At 39.4% G+C, this 13,897-nt stretch overlaps 1 protein-coding gene across 4 annotated transcripts in view; it reads right to left on the minus strand.

The window, feature by feature from the left end:
- Positions 1-3,835, minus strand: part of CSDE1 (cold shock domain containing E1) — a 35,361-nt gene extending 31,526 nt beyond the window's left edge. For 2 of the 4 annotated variants that reach the window (XM_069601443.1, XM_069601435.1), the window contains exon 1: positions 3,657-3,765. The gene's annotated coding sequence lies outside the window, so the exon portion shown is untranslated. Of the gene's footprint in view, positions 1-3,656 lie in introns of all 4 variants that reach the window. The other 2 variants (XM_069601459.1, XM_069601450.1) reach the window with 2 other exon arrangements.
- Positions 3,836-13,897: the final 10,062 nt, after the last annotated feature.

Here is a 13,897-nt window from a genome sequence, read left to right on the forward strand (position 1 = left end):
CCTAATCCACTCTATTCAAATTAGTTTCATTGAAAACAACAGCAAAGACCCAAATAGACAGCAGGGAACTGAAAAGGCTATCTGCTGATTTATATGACCAATACTCAATCCTGCCTTAACTCCGAAGTTCACAATTCTTTTTTTCCCCTCACTTCATATTTCTTGATGCAGTAACTCAAGACAAGTTTAATTTTATGTAAGTTTTCAGTTTCACTTTGGGATCTAAGGAAAGTGATAAAAATTCAGATAACTACCTACCTCAAAACAATTTAAGTCATCACCATGTTGAGTGGAAATAAAAGAATATCAAATTGCTGCAACTATCTTTTTGTATAGGTTCACTGTAGTAGAAACAATTGTGATTACTAGACACTTACAATTATACCCTCCCTCACTTAACTTCTTTTATATACACTAATACTTTGAAATAGGACAAACAGCAGTGTGGAAAGAAGCTGAAGAAATGCTCCAGACACAACCATGAGAACAGCGCAGACCAGCACTGTCCAACAGCAATATTGTACAAGTCATATATGGTTCTTAAAAATATCCTAGTAATCATATTAATGCTGAGAGAAACCAGTGAAATTCATTTTAATTAAGTATCTTATTTAGCCAAGTCCAAATGTCATCACTTCCCACAGGCAACTGACATGTCTTTAACATTCCTTGAAATTGAATGCTTCTTTTATATTTCAGCACATTTCAATTCAGAACTGTGCACAGTTCAAGGGCATGAAGGCCACACAAAGCTAGTGGCTACCACACTGGCCAGAGCAGGAATAGACTAATTACGGGAAAAAGGCATTGGCATGCCCAATAAAGCAAAAGCAAATGTAAGGCCGTTGGCCAAAGACCTTCGCTGATAAAAGCAGCAGTACGTAGCAAACCTGCCCAGAGAAAGAGCTTGCAATTGGCAGTTTACACTTACTATCATTACATCCAAGAAGCAGAAGTCCAAACAACTAACTGGTTATATACCAGCAGCAACTGCAAACCAATGGATAGTCCACAGGTTCAATGTGAATTGCTGAATTTATTTTCAACTATACATTAATGTTTTACCTCAGTATAAAAGGACATATAATCCTCCCAAAATCTTTCAATGCACCATACTCCATTTAATACCTCTAAAATAATGTAGCACAAGAGAAACATCTAAGTAAATGGAAAAAAAGTTTTGAATCATTCAGTTTTTTAACTAGACACTCACACATGCAAGCGGAAAACACTCCAATACAAGACAAAGAAATTTTTAAAAATCGTAATTTGGCAGAAAGTATTTAACAGCAAGAAATGATGAGATTCAAGAAAACAAGTTACTCCCAACACAGCTATGTCACCACTGAAGACATTCCAGCTATTAAGTCTTAAAGAATAGTTATAATTCTTCTAGCTGTAATTCTCTATTACGAAAAATTCTACAAGTTAGAGCTCTCCATAAGACAGTCTGGGTTAAAGATCTCAAAGTAGTTCCCACTTTGTTTTTTGAGAAGAAAATGATAAACCAATACCTTGTATTTTACAAGATCAAGATTTTTATTTTGTAATACAGTCCTCAAGTTCAACTCCTTAAAAATGTGTCCACAGAGCATTTCCATTTTTAAACTACCTTGTTAAAAGTATGGTCCTCAAAACAATGTGAATGAACTTAATGCTAATGAACTGTACACTTGAAAAAAAGATTAAAACGGTAAATTCTGTTCGGTATTTTACAATTTGAAAGAAAAAAATAATCTTAAAAATGTTGGCCCTACGTCGTGTGTAAGTGGAGAGAAGGGAAAATAGGAGTAAGATAAAGCAGGACAAGTCAGTTTTCACATTCTCATTTTTTATTTGGTAGGAATTTACCAGAATTTTCAACCAAACTCTAAAGGTCATACCTGTTAAGTCAGAACTTATTTACAAAAAAGGAAAACCTATCTTCTGCGCCTCAAATGCTTTGCTTTTCAACTCAGCTGCTATAAATACTCATCTCGATGGTAAGCATCCAGAGCAGCTGCAAAATCACTCAAACCACTACCATCTCTTTTATTTCGGGCCTATGGCTAAAAGGAAAAAAACAAAACAAGGTTGAAATTTTTTCAAGATTTTATGACTCAAGCCTATGCCTCTTTAAGTATATAAACCCCCTCCTGACCCACACCATGAATACCCAATATTGGTTAGTACCAAAATGACACGAAGGCATTATACTGGCCCTCAATGTAGCATTGAAAATGCTCACCTTCTAGAAACTCAAAATGAAAATTACTCAGCGTTTTTAAACAGAGTAACTTAATATTTGCGCCAATAATTTGATCTCTACATTTTACAGATTAATAGCTCTAGTCAAAAGCTGCCAGTTCACACCATCCTGATAAAAAGCTTGATCTCTCACAGGAAATATTCCAAGATTTAACTATCACAGGATCTCTGGGCGTCCTCTCCTGCTTTATTATCTTGTCTATCAACTGTTTAAGACGACCACATTCTTTCGCTCATTGTAGGTGCAAAACAAGGAAATTACCTCGGACAACAACGTTCAGCCTTTTGTATTTGCGGAATGAAGGCTGTTTTAGAGTGTTCCCTGCCTTACTTGTAAGTTAAGCAAGGGAGGAGCTATCCGGGTGTTTCCAAAGGAAAACCTTAAAGCACAAAGAACTAAGATTTCTTAGTGGCAATAAGATTTCCTACTTAGGATAGAATGGTAAGAACCTCAAAGTGTCTGCGACCAGAGCTCTAAAAAAACTACAGAATGACGAAGTCAGCCTTTCATTGCACAATATGGGCCAGGCTCTTACACCATAAGAACCAGAGAAGGTGGTAAGACGAACGCCACTGAGCTCTCAAAAGAGTTTGTTTTAACCCTAGAATTAGCGGGGTGAGAGCCCTGTGCCTAAGTTCAGAGGCCGGTTCTCTTTCTCAAGAAGCTAAAGGAGAGGGTTAGACGGGGAAGCTGGGGTTGAGACCGAAGATAAACAGCTCCGGGTGAATGGCAATAAAGATGACACTTTGGCTGGGCTAGCGTGCCAGAAGTGGCCGAAGAAAGGAGGTGTCTCTAAGCAACTTAGATGGAGCGGGGTCTCAGTTCATACACAAAGGAAGGGCCACTGCCGCACTGCGCTCTGGTACTGGTAGGCAGATCCGCAAGCAGGTGATGGCTAAGAAACTATAGTGTCCACAGTCAGAGTAGGCCGCTCTCCTCTGCCTCCGGCTCTTTCAGTCTCACACAAAGGACCGCGCCACCACCCCCTCGCCCCGCCCGCCGGGACTTGTAGTTCTCGTTTCTCCCACCAAGCAGCAGAGGGGGAAACAGCCAGACTACAACTCCCAGCAGCCTCCGCGCCCGAGCCCCGCACCCCTGCCTCCATCTTGGCTGCGGTCGGAGCCTCCATTTTCGCTCCCTCCCCCCACTTTAGACACCAGCACCACCACGCGCTGGCGCCTGGCCTCCAATCTTCACTTCGGCTCTACAGCCTGATGTGAGGCCTAGACAGTTGAATAGGGGACGGGTGTAAAAGCCCGGGGTGGGGATTCAGGGCGAGATGTTATCTACCCGGAGCTCTAGGAGTGCCCACCCTGACTCAGAGGTCTCTCCCATTTGTCTTGATTTTTTCATCCGCCCTTAACTTGGCTTCCTGCTACCCCCAATTGGACCCTGAGGTCGTACTCACCCCAACAGCTCAGCGCCCCCTCTCCAGCGCCGCCATAAGCAGCACGGCCCGGTACGTAGGAATAAATCTCGCTTCTCTCGCGAGAGTTGCAGGCTCCGAGCGCGTGCACAGGAAGGGGAGGGGGAGTGTATCCTTAGTACGCCTGCGCACGAGGGCTGAATGACGCCAGCCAGTGCGCTGTGCTTAACCACAAAGGAGGTGGTGTCTAAATTCCTCTAGATCTCCTCCCCCTTGAGCTGCGGAAATCAATCTCTGTTTACTGACTCCACTGGGACGCACGGGGCGGGGTGTCGGGTGACTTTCAGTGTCTCTGATATTTGCAAACTTGAATATGCTTTAGGCTGCGAGACCAGGGTGAACCTCCAGGGAGAACAATTTGGAGGACGTATCAGAAATGTCATATAAAGGATTTCTCTTTCCTCAGCGATAATCCAGAAGTTCCTAAACCGCAGTTTCATTTTTCTCACAGTGGAGGCTTTCTTGTCTGCTACATTAGACTGGAATTTTATTTAGTATAGAGTTAGAGTTTTAGCAAGCTAATTTGAACACCCTGAGAACTTTATCTCCCATAAACTATGTTGCTTGCAACAGACAGTGAGCGAGGTATCATGGCCATTAAACTCCTTCAACTGACCTTTCTAGTTACTGGAAGGTGTTCATAGTGTGATCCAAGGGGCTGAATTGGTAACCAAAAGGTTGAAATCTGGGTAAATGGATGATTTATCTCATAAGGAGAGAGGGTAGGAGGGAAATGTTAATTCTGGCCACAGAAAAGTTCAATGAATTATATACCTTGCCAAAGATCAGGCAGTCCCCTTTGGTGAGAGGAATGCTTTTCACATTCTGTGGCTCTCTCACTTGAGAACACTGAATGAAAAATGACCAGTCATGCTTCTGAGAATTTGCCCACCCACTTTATTTTCCCTCTCAATACTTATTTGTCCTGCATCTTATATGTGTCGTCGCTGGGATGTTTAATACTAACAACAAATGGACATTGTGGTGTCCTCAAGGAACTTTCAGTCTAGCATCATTTAATCACAAAACCAAAATCTGAACATACACATTGAAATAACTGCAATGAAGGAGAGGTGCACAGTGTTAAGAGTATGTAACCTTGGATTATAAGAGGAGGTAGTATCTTACTTCCGATGTTCAAAGATGCTTTCTCCAACTCTTCTGCTATCCCACAAGATGCCCCTTCTCTTTGAAGCTTTTTTGCTAGTTTATACTAGCTAGTGATACTTCAGAACAGGGCCTGTGACATTCATCTTTGCATCGCTCTATCCTGACAATGCCTGACAAAGACAACCTTCAAAAGTTTGTTGAATGAATAGCACTGAACAACAATGTAAGAAGTTAGAAAGTGGAGTGTTCTGTTGGGAAGTACAGAATGTAAATACATCAGACTAGCTGTTTTGTTTCCTCTGTCTGAATCTTAACTTGAGATTTCTCCACCCCAGTAATAGATCCATTTGGATATTCTAATCTAATGTTACAGAGAAACTGCTCTGGGCTCTTGCACTAGAAATAAGGTCATGTGAAGCCGGGCTAAAAGTAGAATTAGGTCTCAAATATCACAGCAATGGAAAATGTAAAAAATAGTAGTCTCACTAAATTCTATAAGTACAAATCCTATTAATGAGAATAAACTCTCAATTTCTACCATCACACGTAACTTCTAAAGATCTTAAACCATGTAAGACCTGAAACCATTTTATCGTCTTTATTCTGGTACACCTCAATTGCCTTTATATTCCCCCTTGATCCATAATTAGTATCAAATTATATTTAAGACAAATGCAAATATGTATAAACCCAGAAGCATATATTTTAGCTTCCAAGCATTAAAAAAAGTAACAGATGGAGTAATTTGATTTAAACCACTGGTTTAAATGATTTAGTCTTTCTACAAGTACTACTCATAGGTTTCATTTTTAGGTAGAGAGAGGTTTCATTTTTAGATCACATTTTAAGGCAATAATATTTATTCAAATTAATTTTGAAGCCAAGTAAAAAATACAAAATGTTTTCATGTTTATTTTTTTTTAACTGAAGTTAATTAAAGCACAAGCTTGTGAAGTTACTTGGAAAATCATTTCCTATACAAAAGGATAATCACAGATTTGGGGAAGATATTAAGTCCATTAAGGAATAATAATCAGAATTTTATTCAAAATCTCAGAACAGGAAAACACAAGTTAGAGCAAAAACTTTCATAAAGAATATTACTTCTATAGGAATGCAAATAAGACTTAAGAACCCCAAGATCCAAAACTTTTATTCATGAGCAAGCCCCCAAACAGTTAAAGTGATTTTTTGAGAATAATATATAAGAATAGCAATTATTAGAGCTTAAATAAGAATAGGGCGAAAGCTTAATATAATGCTTCCCTTTAAAATGTCAACATTGCATTTAACAGAAGAATTATGTGGACAAACTAAGCTCCACACTAAAAGTAATAATCATAACATCTGTCAATTAGCCAGAGAAAAGCATAGAGCAAAGCCTTTTTCAAATTTAATTAAAAATAAAGCCAATTGCATTTAGAATAAAATCCATACTCTTTTACCATGATCTGCTGCTGCTGCTAAGTTGCTTCAGTCGTGTCCGACTCTGTGCGACCCCATAGATGGCAGCCCACCAGGCTCTGCCGTCCCTGGGATTCTCCAGGCAAGAACACTGGAGTGGGTTGCCATTTCCTTCTTCAGTGCATGAATGTGAAAAGTGAAAGTGAAGTCACTCAGTCGTGTCCGACTCTTGGCGACCCCATGGACTGCATCCTTCCAGGCTCCTCCATCCATGGGATTTTCCAGGCAAGAGTACTGGAGTGGGGTGCCATTGCCTTCTCTTTACCATGATCTACAAGGCTATAAGTGAACTAGTCCCTGCTAAGTCTGTAACTCCTGATTCACTGTGTTTCAATCCGCTGACACCGCATTACAAATTTATTCAGACTTCAGAATTCTTACCTTTTCTCTTGCCTCTGCCTGGAATGCTCTTTCCCTAAATCATTAGATATTTGGCACTTTCTCATCATTCAAGCCCAAATGTTGCCACCTCACAAAGATCTTTTCTAAAGTAAAAGTGCCCACTATTACTGTTACTCTCCATATTACCACTATTACCATTACTCTTCATAATATTAGCTTATTTTATTGTCTTTCAGCTCAGTTCAGTTCAGTGACTCAGTCATGTCCGACTCTTTGCAACCCCATCGACTGCAGCATGCCAGGCCTCCCTGTCCATCACCAACTCCTGGAATTTTACTCAAACTCATGTCCATTGAGTCGGTGATGCCATCCAACCATCTCATCCTCTATCATCACCTTCTCCTGCCTTCAATCTTTCCCAGCCAGCATCAGGGTCTTTTCCGATGAGTCAGTTCTTCGCATCAGTTGGCCAAAGTATTGGAGTTTCAGCTTCAGCATCAGTCCTTCCAATGAATACTCAAGAGTGATTTCCTTTAGGATGGACTGGTTTGATCCCCTTGCAGTCCAAGGGACTCTCAAGAGTCTTCTCCAACACCACAGTTCAAAAGCATCAGTTCTTTGGCCTCAGCTTTCTTTATAGTCCAACTCTCACATCCATACGTGATTACTGGAAAAACCATAGCTTTGACTAGACGGACCTTTGTTGCCAAGTAATGTCTCTGCTTTTTAATATGCTATCTAGGTTGGTCATAACTTTCCTTCCAAGGAGTAAGCGTCTTTTAATTTCATGGCTGCAGTCACCATCTGCAGTGAGTTTGGAGCCCCCCCAAATAAAGTCTGTCACTGTTTCCACTGTTTCCCCATCTATTTGCCATGAAGTGATGGGACCAGATGCCATGATCTTAGTTTTCTGAATGTTGAGTTATAAGCCAAGTTTTTCACTCTCCTCTTTCATGTTCATCACCAGGCTCTTTAGTTCTTCACTTTCTGTCATAAGGGTGGTGTCATCTGCGTATGTGAGGTTACTGATATTTCTCCTGGCAATCTTGATTCCAGCTGGTGTTTCATCTAGCCTGGCATTTTGCATGATGTACTTTGCATATAAGTTAAATAAGCAGGGTGACAATATACAGCCTTGAGTAGTCCTTTCCCTATTTGGAACCAGTCTGTTGTTCCATGTCCAGTTCTACCTGTTGCTTCCTGACCTGCATACAGATTTCAGGAGGCAGGTCAGGTGGTCTGGTATTCCCATTTCCTGAAGAATTTTCCACAGTTTGTTGTGATCCACACAGTCAAAGTCTTTGGCATAGTCAATAAAGCCAGAAGTAAATGTTGTTCTGGAACTCTCTTGTTTATAACATGTATTTCTTTCCAAAATTAACACATTTGTGAATTTAAGTTTTCATTGCCCTACTTCTTGAACAACAATGTAAGCTTTAGTTCTGTGTTTGTTTCTTTGTTGTATCCTCTAAACCTAGAATTGTGACTGAGATAACAGTAAATGCTTAATAAATATTCATTGAATGAATGAATTGCGCTTATTTAACTAACTCTAAGAATACTCTTGAGAATCCCTTGGACTGCAAGGAGATCAAACCAGTCAATCCTAAAGAAAATCAACCCTGACTATTCATTGAAAGGACTAATGCTGAAGTTGAAGCTTCGATACTTTGGCCACCTGATGCAAAGAACCAGCTCTTTAGAAAAGACCCTGTTGCTGCAAAGGATTGAGGGCAAAAGGAGAAAGGGGCGACAGAAGATGAGACGGTTGGATGGCATCACTGACTCAATGGACGTGAGTTTGAGCAAACTTGGGGAGATAGTGAAGGACAGGGAAGCCTGGTGTGCTGTAGCTCATTGGGTTACAAGGAGTTGGGACACAACTTAGCAAGTGAAGAAAAGACAGTGTCGATTATGTGGTACATCATTATTATGTACCAGCAAGAGAAAGTGTTGCTCTTTTCACTCTGACATAGAGACTCCCTGGAAGTCATGTTTAGGACTCTGCGCATCCACTGCAAGGGGCATGGGCTCCGTCTCTGCTTGGGGAACTATGACTCCACAAGCGTGCTAGCACAGCCAAAAAAAAAAGGCAGTTCACTATGACATAATAGTTTTATTACTTAGAATTTTGTATTTATTAAAATAGCTCTTTTAAATTTATTTAGATGTAAAATAATCAGCTTCCAATTAAATAAATTAATTTACCAAAAAAGTTATTTAGACCTAGTTTCTTTTTTTAATCATGTGTCACACTTGTGTGTATATAAAGTAAAAAAAAATAAGCAAAGTAAATAAATTAAGGCATTCCTAAAATTGCTTTACAGAGTCCAGCTCTTCTGAATCTCCTTCTTTTTAGTAATAAAATTTAACATATTTTTAAAATGCCATACACTGAGGAAACATAAAGAAATAAAAAACCAGCAGACTAGGAAAATATATATTTGGTACATATTAAACTGACAATGTTATCATGAATATATAGTAAATCAATATATATCAAATGATAAGAAAAAAGGCAGAGGAAAATGGAGGAAAAACTCAAATGTCTATATTTTTAAAATCTTTTTATAGGCAGATAAACATTTGAAATTATGCTCAGGCTCATTAGTAATGAGGCGAATGCATATTTGTTCTGAGATAATTTTGGGCTCACAATATAGTTAGAAATATAGCACAGAAATTTCCCATAAACCTTTCACCCAGTTTTCTATTATGTTAATCTTACCTCGCCATAGCAGTTTTGAAAAGTAAGAAATTATCTTTCTTTTTTATTTTTTAAATTATGAAAATATGGTAACATTTACAGGAGCCTTGGAAAATACAGAACAAAGCTACACGTAGTTTCACTATATATTATAGCTGCTTGTTTTAAGTAGATATATGAAGATTTTTCGTGGGAGTTTCCATATGAAACTCTCAGAATTAATTGAATGAATGTACAGAGAAGTATAAGAATATAGTAGACCTGAGAAGCATTAAGAACCAATTCGAAATAATTAAGCTCTGCAAAATTTTCACACAACAGTAGGATTAAAATTCTATTCAAGTTCCCTAGTTTATAGACTATAAACTAGGAGACACTGGAATATATCCAGAGACATAAGACCAGGTGCAGAAATTTCCTGGTCTAAAGATATTGAAATCTTACAGAGTCTGTTCTCTTATTACTGTGGACTTATGTTTGAGATTAGTATCAAAAGATATTTGAAAATAACCTACATATTTTCAAGTGCAGTGAGACATTTACCAAGAGAGATCTTTGATTTAGCCATTGAAAGCCTCACTGAAAATTAGAAGACTGAAAAAACAGTGGGTGGTTGCAGAGAAGAAAGCACTTAAATGAGGCATTAATATCAAAGATACTTTAAAAAATCCCTTATATTTGGACATTAATGCCCACTTTTAAAGGAGGGGTATATCTAAGAAGCCATAACAAGGAAAATTAGAAAAGTATTTGTAATAGATTAAAAGTGAAAAGAGAATTTAACAGAATTTGTTACATGCAGCTAAAGCTGCTCAATGCAATTAAATACAATGTGGAGTCTTGAATAAGGTATGAAAACAGACACTAGCATAAAATTTTATGAGGTTTGAATATAATCTGTACTTTAATACTGTATCACATGTTAATTTCCTGTTTTTTTTTAAACAATATTATTCTTTATATTCACAGAATTGGATTAGAAGTTTCAAGCCTCATTCAAATTTTGTTTTTCGATCACTGGCATAATAAGCTTTCTAGAAACGTAAGAAATTAACCTTGACACAATAATATTAACTACAAAATTAATTTGGGTTTCACCAGTACTCTTGCCTGGAAAATCGCGTGGAAGGAGAAGCCTAGTAGGCTTCAGTCCATGGGGTCGCAAAGACTCGGACACTACTGAGCGACTTTATTTTCACTTTTCACTTTCATGCATTGGAGAAGGAAATGGCAACCCATTCCAGTGTTCTTGCCTGGAGAAACCCAGGGACGGGGGAGCCTGGTGGGCTGCCGTCTATGGGGTCGCACAGAGTCAGACACGAAGCGACTTAGCAGCAGCAGCAGCAGCAGTTTCTTTAACATCCATTTTCTCTCCCAGAATCAAATGCAGGATCCCACCCTACACTTGATACTATAGTTACCTCCATTCTGTGGCATTTCCTCAGTTTTTCCTTCTTTCATGAACTATGTTTTGAAACAATGTTGGTCAGTTATTTTGAAAACTTCCCTCAATTTGGTTTTGTCTGATGTTTCCTTTGCTTAGATATTATGCATCACTTGAAAGAATGTTACAGAGGTCATGTATGCTTCTCATTGCATCCTCAGTTCAGTTCAGTTGCTCAGTCATGTCTGACCCTTTGCGACCCTATGAATTGCAGCACGCCAGGCCTCCCTGTCCCTCACTGACTCTCAGAGTTCACTCAAACTCACGTCCATCAAGTCGGTAATACCATCCAGCCATTTCATCTTCTGTCATCCCCTTCTCCTCCTGCCCTCAATCCCTCCCAGCATCAGAGTCTTTTCCAATGAGTCAACTCTTCGCATGAGGTGGCCAAAGTATTGGAGTTTCAGCTTTAGCATCATTCCTTTCAAAAAACACTCAGGGCTGATCTCCTTTCGAATGGACTGGTTGGATCTCCTTGCAGTCCAAGGGACTCTCAAGAGTCTTCTCCAACACCACAGTTCAAAAGCATCAATTCTTCGGCGCTCAGCTTTCTTCACAGTCCAACTCTCACATCCATACACGACCACTGGAAAAACCATAGCCTTGACTAGACGGACTTTTGTTGGCAAAGTAATGTCTCTGCTTTTGAATATGCTGTCTAAATGAATGAAAAAAAATGAAGTTGCTCAGTCATGTCCGACTCTTTGTGACCCCATGGACTGTAGCCTACCAGGCTCCTCCGTCCCTGGGATTCTCTAGGCAGGAATACTGGAGTGGGTTGCCATTTCCTTCTCCAAGAGATCTTCCCAACCCAGGGGTCTCCTGTATTGCAGGCAGATACTTTACCATCAGAGCCACCAGGGAAGTTCATGCTGTCTAGGTTGGTCATAACTTTCCTTCCAAGGAGTAAGCGTCTTTTAATTTCATGGTTGCAGTCACCATCTGCAGTGATTTTGGAGCCCTCCAAAAATAAAAATCCGACAGTTTCCACTGTTTCCCCCATCTATTTCCCATGAAGTGATGGGACCAGATGCCATGATCTTAGTTTTCTGAATGTTGAGCTTTAAGCCAACTTTTTCACTCTCCTCTTTCATCAAGAGGCTTTTTAGTTCTACACAGGGCTTATATGATGTTGAAAGTATTATTAGTGATGTTTACCTAACCAATTGGTCAGAGTGTTGTCTGCCTGCATTTTTCATGGTAAAATTACTGTTTTTCCCTTTATAATAAAAAAATATTGTGGGGGAGATACTCTGAGACCATGCTTGATTGAATAGTGTCCTCTTAACATACATGTGTACCCAGAATTCAGAATGTAGCCTTATTTGGAATAGTATCTTTGCAAATAGTCAAGTTAAAATGAAATCAGAACTAGGGTAAACCCTAATCCAATAACTAGCATCCTTAGAAGAAAGAAATTTGGACACAGAGACATATAAGCTTGGAGGCAGAGATTGCAAAGAAGCATCTAGAAGTCAAGGAATGCCAGGAGTTACCAGAAGTTAGAAAAGGGGCATGGGACACATTCTTCCTCAGAGCCCCCAGAAGGAACTGACCTGCCAACACCTTGATTTCAGACTTCCAGCCTCAGAACTGTGAAAGAATAGATTTCTGTTGTTTGAAGCCATCCAGTTTGTGGTTATTTGTTATGGCAACTCTGGGAAACTGATACAGAGACTATGCAAATATCCTTTTTCTGATTGAACTTTAGTTCACTCATTTTAGCATGCATTGGTGGATCTTGCTAATAAATCTTTTTTTTTTTTTTTGGTCTCATAGATGTGCAGGTTTTTCTACACATTATTATTCTGGGGCCACCAAGAATACTGGTAATGTAGCATTTCATTGTTGTCTTAATGCTGAGTATGTAACGTGTGCTCAGTCCTGTCCGACTCTTTGCAGCCTTATGGACTGCCAGGCTCCTCTGTCCACGGGATGTTCCTGGCAAGAATACTGGAGTGGGTTGCCATTTTCTCCTCTACTGCAGGGATTGAATCCCGGTCTCCTGCACTGGCAGGCGGGTTCTTTATTGCAGAGCCACCAGTTGTTGTCTCCACAATTTTATTCCAAGCTTCCAAAAGCCATGGGGTAGGCAGCATTTTAAGATGGCCACCAAGATTCCCATCATTTGGTACATTTGCCTTCTATAATTCCTTCCTCTTGAGCATGGTCTGAGTTTGTAGATGTTAGAGGATATCACTTATATCTCCTTAATGGCAAAAGGGATCATTGTAGATGTAATTAAGGTATCTCATCAGTTGGGTTAATCAAGAGGGAGCTTATTCTATGTGGGCTTAATAATGTGAGGTCTTATAAGGGGGTCTAGAATTGGAAGACAATGAAAGTCAGAGATGATCTTCTGTTGGCCTTGAAGGCCTCTGAGTTCTACACCTGCAAGGAAATGAATTTTGCCAACAACCATTTAAGTATGGGAGAGGGACCAGAACCTTAGATGAGATGCTAGCCTTGGATGATACCTTGATTTCAATCTGGTGAGATTCTGAGAAAACCCAGTTGAGCCCTGTGTGGACTTCTGACTTACAGAACTGTAGGATAATAAATAGCTGTTGCTTTAAACTGCTAAACTTGTGGTGATTTGTTATATAGCAACAGAAAAATAAGACAACCATACTCCTAAATTCTTATGCACTCTTGATTTTACAAGTGTTAATGAAAAGTTCACAGAAAACAGCTAACCCTCCATTCCTTTTTCAAATAGCTCTTAGTCTGTTGACTGAACTATCAAGCGCTTGCCTTTGTCCAGTCATGCCGCCAGAAATGCAAATCAATTTTCCTTATGCTTAGAATCAACTAGACCACAACCCCTACATGTATAAGACATATCCCAATTTCAGAGACATTAAAGTATGAAATATAAATAAATCTTAGGATCAGTAACATAAAAAAACATATTTCTAGGAGGCTAGACAAAATGTGAACTGTAGTTCATCAAAGCTCTGAAGGTTCCACCTCCTCTTTAGCATTCTTGAAGAGCGACAGAAAAAAAGCATCATCTGTTTTCCACTATGCATGTTAGTGAATAATACTCCTTAATTCACCTTGAAAGTTGACATGTGACAACTTCAAGTGAAATAATTACAGAATATGAAATACATTTGCTTATAGTGAAATGTGTATAACATCAGTAAGGTATAT

This window comes from Ovis canadensis, chromosome 1 (genome assembly GCF_042477335.2).
Source record: "Ovis canadensis isolate MfBH-ARS-UI-01 breed Bighorn chromosome 1, ARS-UI_OviCan_v2, whole genome shotgun sequence".
Taxonomy (NCBI): domain Eukaryota; kingdom Metazoa; phylum Chordata; class Mammalia; order Artiodactyla; family Bovidae; genus Ovis; species Ovis canadensis.